At 50.0% G+C, this 8,322-nt stretch overlaps 1 long non-coding RNA gene across 1 annotated transcript; it reads right to left on the bottom strand.

The window, feature by feature from the left end:
* Positions 1-589: 589 nt before the first annotated feature.
* LOC141051408 (uncharacterized) lies at positions 590-1,649 on the bottom strand. The gene is made up of 2 exons (XR_012220644.1): positions 878-1,649; positions 590-777 (listed from the first exon to the last, which is right to left on the bottom strand). It is a non-coding gene; the product is annotated as an uncharacterized lncRNA (long non-coding RNA).
* Positions 1,650-8,322: the final 6,673 nt, after the last annotated feature.

Here is an 8,322-nt window from a genome sequence, read left to right as displayed (position 1 = left end):
CTTGGGAGGATTCCTCGCTGATGTCCCTTCATCCGCTGGGATTTCATTATATAGAGTCTATCTCCCCAAAAATATTAATTCCAGCCCTGGACCTTCAGCTTCTCCTGGAAAAAATTATATTTTGGAAATTATTTTTGAGGACGCCCTGATTCCAGACTGCGATGCTGACTACCTCTCACACACAGTATGCCGGCAGGTTGTCAGCAGATGACAAGCTGGAGATGCGGTATACGGAGTACGGTCTAAAGTCTGATTACGTCATTATATTAGCGACGTCAGCCCCTGCAGCTTTGGATGTGAATGGAGTAAAGACTCCCAAGTATTTTGCAGTTCTGAATACAAAAACTTCCCCTGAAATCAGAAATATAAAACAAATGCGGAGACTTCTCCACGCGACTGTAAGGGAGGTCCAGGACAGAAGTCATAGCCGAGGACACCGGGGCTCTGGTGTCCTGGCCTCTCCCCACACAAAAATCATGCTCGCTAGTCAGCATACCTGTGTCTCCGGATTCAGCTCCTTCAGGGTCCTACCTATGTAGTGGGAGACCATTTCCAGGAAAATTCACATCAACTGAGACACAGTCCATAATAACTTCAACAAAGACATCTTTACTTAGTTCATTACATAGCATTTACAAAATACTTCACATAACAAGGTTCATTCTCTTTCCCTGCTCTTCCTTCACGGTTACTCTGCACGAGCCCGGGTCCGACCATCCCTGACGGTTTTTCAGCTTCCTCTCTGCCACGGCTAAGCATCCCTCCATCTGTTTCGCCCTAGAAACAAGATCATTAGATGCCGGAGTCAGTAGCCACTGAGCATGAGCCCTGATCTGATGTACTGTTCTGTCCATTGGCCTTCTCCATCTGTACTTACTGCTTCTGTGGGTTCCCCAGACCATTTCACCCCAGTCTTGAAGGTGTGTGCCCAAGCAATGAGTTGCCACATTCTGCTGTACTTGCCAGTTGCTGTGCTGGTGCGGAGGAAGGCTAGGCTTCTCACTTGTAACATTGAGACTGCTGCTGAGTCCTGGGCTTATTGCCCATGTGGACCCTTCGGGCCCTCTACCCTAACCTAACACTGTACAATGCCTTTCTATGCAGCAGCCTCTCCTACAATTAACCAAGTGTGTGACTACATATATTGTCTAGGCTGATAACAGGGAGTAATAGATTGTAGTCTCCTGTCCTACAGTCTCCTCCCCCAGTAATGGCTGATAACAGGGAGTAATAGATTGTAGTCTCCTGTCCTACAGTCTCCTCCCCAGTAATGGCCGATAACGGGGAGTAATAGATTGTAGTCTCCTGTCCTACAGTCTCCTCCCCAGTAATGGCTGATAACAGGGAGTAATAGATTGCAGTCTCCTGTCCTACAGTCTCCTCCCCAGTAATGGCCGATAACGGGGAGTAATAGATTGTAGTCTCCTGTCCTACAGTCTCCTCCCCCAGTAATGGCTGATAACAGGGAGTAATAGATTGTAGTCTCCTGTCCTACAGTCTCCTCCCCAGTAATGGCCGATAACGGGGAGTAATAGATTGTAGTCTCCTGTCCTACAGTCTCCTCCCCAGTAATGGCTGATAACGGGGAGTAATAGATTGTAGTCTCCTGTCCTACAGTCTCCTCCCCAGTAATGGCCGATAACGGGGAGTAATAGATTGTAGTCTCCTGTCCTACAGTCTCCTCCCCAGTAATGGCTGATAACGGGGAGTAATAGATTGTAGTCTCCTGTCCTACAGTCTCCTCCCCAGTAATGGCCGATAACGGGGAGTAATAGATTGTAGTCTCCTGTCCTACAGTCTCCTCCCCAGTAATGGCCGATAACGGGGAGTAATAGATTGTAGTCTCCTGTCCTACAGTCTCCTCCCCAGTAATGGCCGATAACGGGGAGTAATAGATTGTAGTCTCCTGTCCTACAGTCTCCTCCCCAGTAATGGCCGATAACGGGGAGTAATAGATTGTAGTCTCCTGTCCTACAGTCTCCTCCCCAGTAATGGCCGATAACAGGGAGTAATAGATTGTAGTCTCCTGTCCTACAGTCTCCTCCCCAGTAATGGCCGATAACGGGGAGTAATAGATTGTAGTCTCCTGTCCTACAGTCTCCTCCCCAGTAATGGCTGATAACGGGGAGTAATAGATTGTAGTCTCCTGTCCTACAGTCTCCTCCCCAGTAATGGCTGATAACGGGGAGTAATAGATTGTAGTCTCCTGTCCTACAGTCTCCTCCCCAGTAATGGCCGATAACGGGGAGTAATAGATTGTAGTCTCCTGTCCTACAGTCTCCTCCCCAGTAATGGCTGATAACGGGGAGTAATAGATTGTAGTCTCCTGTCCTACAGTCTCCTCCCCAGTAATGGCTGATAACAGGGAGTAATAGATTGTAGTCTCCTGTCCTACAGTCTCCTCCCCAGTAATGGCTGATAACGGGGAGTAATAGATTGTAGTCTCCTGTCCTACAGTCTCCTCCCCAGTAATGGCTGATAACGGGGAGTAATAGATTGTAGTCTCCTGTCCTACAGTCTCCTCCCCAGTAATGGCTGATAACAGGGAGTAATAGATTGTAGTCTCCTGTCCTACAGTCTCCTCCCCAGTAATGGCTGATAACGGGGAGTAATAGATTGTAGTCTCCTGTCCTACAGTCTCCTCCCCAGTAATGGCCGATAACGGGGAGTAATAGATTGTAGTCTCCTGTCCTACAGTCTCCTCCCCAGTAATGGCTGATAACGGGGAGTAATAGATTGTAGGTCTTTTTTATTATTATAAAATCCTTCACGACGTTACAAAATAGAACACAACAGAACAAACATAGAACAAAAACTCCAATCAGAAACAATATGACAAAATCAGACACAAACACAAAGAAATAAACAAGAAATGGAAACAATAAGGGAAATTCTCGACCTACAAAACGGGAAAAGAAAATTAAATTAAAGAAACAAGAAATTAAAAACTAAAAAAAAACAAAAAAGGAACAAAATTACAATAATTACACCAGCACCCCCTTAAAATAATAAATAAATAAAATCATGTAAAACCCCCGACCCAGCTCCATTCACACTATTATATACACCCCATGAACTACATTTACACCGTCCTATATACAATACTATATACACTATATACAATATAAACATATGACACCAGTCCGAATATTGTACAAGACACACCTAATACCCTCTGGTCCCACTGCCTTACCTCACAGCCTCCCCCTTACACCGCCACATTCACACTTACGACAAACCTAATTACAAACATAGTATAGAAAATTAACAATATTTATATATTTTTCCTTTTATTTATTTTTTTTTATTTTTTTCCTTTTTTTTTTTTTTTTTTTTTTAACACTATATATAAAACACACATCTACTCTAACTATCCCACCACCCCTGATCCAGCTCTGGCCACAAAGTTCAGGATTTCTCCGAGCTAGGATCAGGCCCCAAAGTTTTTCCCCAGGCGGGGCCTGGACCAGGCCAGATCAGTCTCTTATCACCGCTGTTGAAAACCCCCCATCCCCCCACCCAACCTAACTAAGACCCTCTATTATACACAATATATACAATACATACTTTACGCTATATACAATATATACATAAACCAACGTTACAGAACATAACCTACGTACTCACCACTTAAGGCTCAAGTTCGATGCTTGCAAACCTTCTATTCAGGAGACTGAAATTCAAAACAAAACTCTAGAGTGAAAAGGCATCAGCCCACCACCAGGATATAGGAGTACTAACGGACTAAGGCACCCCGAAGGAGAAACCCCTCCAGAGATGGGCCGCCCTCCGGGCACCCAGTCTTTCATACTCCAGAGAATGGACCTTCACCAGGGCACCTAGGATGCTGCTATAAACTTCGTCTACACGGAGGATTTTACTCTGCGTCGAAACTAAAACTCGTGCGTTCCACGTGAAGTACCTGACCACTGCGCTGACTATAAATAAAGTGACTCTGTCCCTTCTCCCGAGGTCTCCGAACGCTCCATAGGCCCACTCGGCATAGGACAGAGTAGCCAGCCGCGGCCAACCAATGGAAGCTCCCACCCTGTTGTACACCTCTGTATTAAAGGGACAATGAAGCAGGAAGTGCTCCATGCTTTCCAGCATGTTAGCACAAGCCTCACGGGGGCAATTCCTGTCCTCGGAGCTCCTGTACTTCAGATTGTCCCTCACATACAACTTACCTTGGAAGCAGCGCCAAGTCAAGTCCCAGTACTTCTTGGGGATCCTATTAGAATTTAACAAACTCAACCCAACCTCTAGATCCCGACTTGGGCAGTCCTTGAGGACCAATGGACTCTGAAAATGCGAAAGCAAGACCCGCATGTCGAGGAGTTTCCTCGGTAGGGACCTCACCTCCCACATTCCCAGACCCCACCGGCGCATCATCTTCAGAACCGGGGTAACATAAGCCGGGAGATGCCCATGCGGTGTGCGAAGATCCTTCAATCTTCCCCCTGTCTCCCATTCCTGGAAGAAAGGCTGAAACGATCCCTTGCAGGAGAATACCCACGGAGGAGCCCTCTCTTTCCAGAGGTTTGCCACGTTGACCTTCAAAAAGGTGTTCACTAGGAACACCACGGGGTTCACCATATTCAACCCCCCTAGTCTCCTCGTGCGGTAAGTGACCTCCCGCTTGACTAGGTTCAGTCTATTCCCCCATAACATCTGAAAGAACAGACTGTAGACCCGAGTCCAGAGAGGCTCTGGCAAGACACAGACGCTGCCCAGGTAGATTAGTAAGGGGAGCAGGAAAGCTTTGCACAGGCCAACCCTTTCCCTCAGGGTCAAAGACCAACCCTTCCATTGGTCCACTTTTTGAGCGACACCTTTGATTCTGCCTTCCCAGTTTTTCGTGGGGTAATCACCCTGACCAAATTCGATGCCTAGGACTTTGGCGTGTTCTTGGGGTTCGGGGAGGGTGTCCGGAAGATCAAACCCGGGATCCCCGCCTCCCAGCCAGAGACTCTCACACTTGCCCTGGTTGACCTTGGACCCGGAAGCCTCCGAGTAGCTCTCCACTTCTGACATCACCACCATCGCCTCCTCTCGCGAAGAAACAAAAACGGTGACATCGTCCGCGTAGGCCACTACCCTCAGGATAGCCTCTGGCGCCACCCCGCCCATCCCCACCCCCGCCAACGGTCCACACTCGATCCTTCTGAGGAAGGGATCGATCGCAAACGCGTACAGCAATGGGCTAAGAGGGCAGCCCTGACGGACACCAGATCCTACCCCGAAAGGTTGTCCAATCCACCCATTTACCAGAGGGAAAGTCTCAGCCCCAGCGTATAAGGTCTTAAGCCAGTCCACAAACCCCCCAGGCAGACCGTACCTCAAAAGAGTGGACCAGAGGTACTCGTGGTCAACCCGGTCAAAAGCCTTTGCCTGATCCAGGGTCAGCAGGAACCCCTTCCAAAGGCCCGCCCTGCCTTGCTCCACGGCCTCTCGGACACCCAGAACAGCACTGAAAGTGCTACGGCCAGGAACGCAACAGTTCTGAGCCTCTGAAAGCAGCCGCGGCGCAAACTTCACCAGCCTGTTGAAAAGTATCTTAGCCAAAACCTTCCTGTCCACATTGAGAAGTGCTATGGGACGCCAATTCTCAATGCGTGACGGATCCTTACCCTTTGACAAAATGATCAAAGCTGACCTCCTTAATGATCTCGGCAGGGTGCCCGAGGAGAGACACTCATTAAACACCTGAGTCAAGAGGGGAACCAAGGAGTCCCTAAAGGTCCTAAAGAACTCGGATGTTAAGCCATCCGGACCTGGTGATTTTTTGGGCCTGAGCCCATCGATCGCCAGTCTCACTTCCTCTTCTTTGATCGCTTCTGCCAAAACGTCCAGCGAGAGGTCAGCTCCTGGCTCCGGAACAGCTTCAGCCAGGAAAGCCGACATCCTGTCACGATCCAGTTCCCTCCTTCCCAAGAGGTGTGAGTAGTATGAACTGACGACCTCCAAGATCCCTGATCTGGACCTCTTCAAGGATCCCGTACTGTCCATCAGCCCCGTCACTATCTTACTATTCACTGACATCTTGCAGCTTCTGTAAGGGTCGGGCGAGTAGTACTTCCCGTAGTCCCTCTCAAAAACCAAAGATGCGTGCCTATCGTACTGACACCTCTTCAGCAAGGACTTCACACCGGAGATCTCCTCGCGGCTACCTCCAGTCGAGACAAGATGCTCGAGTCTCCTCCTCAGGCTCTGATACAGGCGATCCCTGTTCAGGCTTCTGAGGTTCGAGAGTTGCCGGAAGAATTTCGCCACCCGATGTTTGAACATCTCCCACCACTCTGACTTAGTGTTACTTAGGCCCAGCAGCGGTACCTGGCTCTGAAGAAAATCCTCAAAAGACCGTCTTACAGCTTCTTCCTCAAGGAGTGATGAATTCAGCTTCCAATAACCTCTTCCCATCCTAGGAGTCTCTGTAACGTTCAGAGAAAACATAATCAAACAGTGGTCGGAGAACTCCACCTCCACAACCGACAACGGCGAGGAGACGGCTTCCTCCTTCAAATAAAACCTATCTATCCTAGACCTGCACTGACTACCTCTAAAAAAGGTGAATCCCGTGCTGCCTGTGTTGTGCCGGATGTGGACATCCACTAGGCGTGCCTCACTTACTATCCTGTTTAGCGCGACGCAATCATAAGTCAGCCGGTCCCCAGAACCTCCTCTATCACAGGGTCTCGTGACGTTGTTGAAATCCCCTCCAAAGACCACCTGCCGACTTGAAAATAAGAAAGGTTTGATCTTCAAGAAGAGACATTTGCGGTCCCACTTGGATTGGGGACCGTAGATGTTAATGAGCCGAAGCTCCTGTCCCCCCATGGAGACATCTAGGATCAAGCATCTCCCCATTTCTAATTCAATTAATCGTCTGCATTCAACCGCTGCGGTCTTAAAAAGGACCGCCACCCCGCTATACGGCTCGGCCGCAAGAGACCAGTAGGAGGGCCCATGCCTCCACTCCCTCCTTGCTTTATGCATGGTTGATAGGTCAGCCAACCTGGTCTCCTGCAAAAACAAAATGTCGGCATCAAGTTGGCCGAGAAAATGAAAGGCCGTGTACCTTGCCGCTTCTGACTTTATGCTGGCAACATTAATGGTTGCCAGCGTCAACGGTGTGGGTGCCGCCATCATGATTGATTGGATTAGATAGCCTTTTTCTTCCCACCCCCAACAGCTTCACCCTCTTCCTCAGACAATGATGAGCTTTTAGTGCGCTTAAGACACACAGACTCATCCATTCTCTCCTTACATACACTCTGGCCCTTGTCTGGTGGTCCCGAGGTAGTCCCCCCCCCAGAGGGCCCTTTAATTGCTCCCTGAGAAGAAGACTCAGCGACCCCCTGAGCCCCAACATCCCTGTCCGCTACCTCCGGCTCCGGGCCCCTGTCCTCCCCCTCTGCAGGGGAGTCCTGGAGGGCCCCGAACCGGTTGGAGAGATCCACCAGAGGGGGGGCGGCTGGACCTTCCAATGGCACCTGGATCAGGGCCAGAGAATCAGAGGGGTCACACTCCAGAGCGGAGGCTCGAGACCCGGACCCACTCCTGCCCTTGGTTGTTTTCCGGTTACTCTTTTTCCTTTGTTGTGACCATTCCCCCTCTCCCTCATCCAGACTGTCACCGGATGAGGGTTCCTGGGAGGACATGGCGTCTGCCTGCTCCTCCCTTTCAAGTCTCCTGACTTCCTCACTCAATTCGCTGTCTTTAGGATCCTCAGCTGCAAGTGAAGTACCTGGGTCAGGGTTTAGGGTCATTACTCCCTGCCCCCTGTTCCCATGGCGTTGCTCCTGCCGCCTGATGTTGGATGGCGGCAGCTTGCTCCTCACCGGTTCCCTGCCTCCTCCGCCCCTACTGGTCCCTTCACCGGCAAGATTAGTCCCGGCTTTCGCCTGTCCCGCACTCGCCGCTTTCAGGACTGCATTGGCAAAGGAACGCGGACAGCGACTGAATGGATGACCGAGGTCACCACACAAGTTACACCTAATCCTGCCACAGGTAGCAGCGAGATGGCCAAGGTCCCCACACAGTGCGCACTTCTGGGTGGTACACTGCGCACTGAAGTGTGTGGGGCTGCCGCACCTGTGACAGACCTTAGGCTGCCCCTGGTAGAAAATCAGGATCCTGTCCCTCCCCAAAAATGTAGAGGAAGGTATATGGGTAACAGTGTTTCCTGAAACCTTCAATTTCACCATGAAGGTCCAGGCCCCTGACCAGATACCATGGTCGTCGCGGGTCTTCTCAGGAATGCCGACGATGTCGCCATATCGACCAATCCAGGTGGAGATGTCCATGCAGGAAAGTGACTCG

This window comes from Dendrobates tinctorius, unplaced genomic scaffold, assembly GCF_039654945.1.
Source record: "Dendrobates tinctorius isolate UK_male_01 unplaced genomic scaffold, ASM3965494v1 ptg000157l, whole genome shotgun sequence".
NCBI classification, from domain to species: Eukaryota; Metazoa; Chordata; class Amphibia; order Anura; family Dendrobatidae; genus Dendrobates; species Dendrobates tinctorius.
This window is presented reverse-complemented; position numbering and strand designations above follow the sequence as displayed.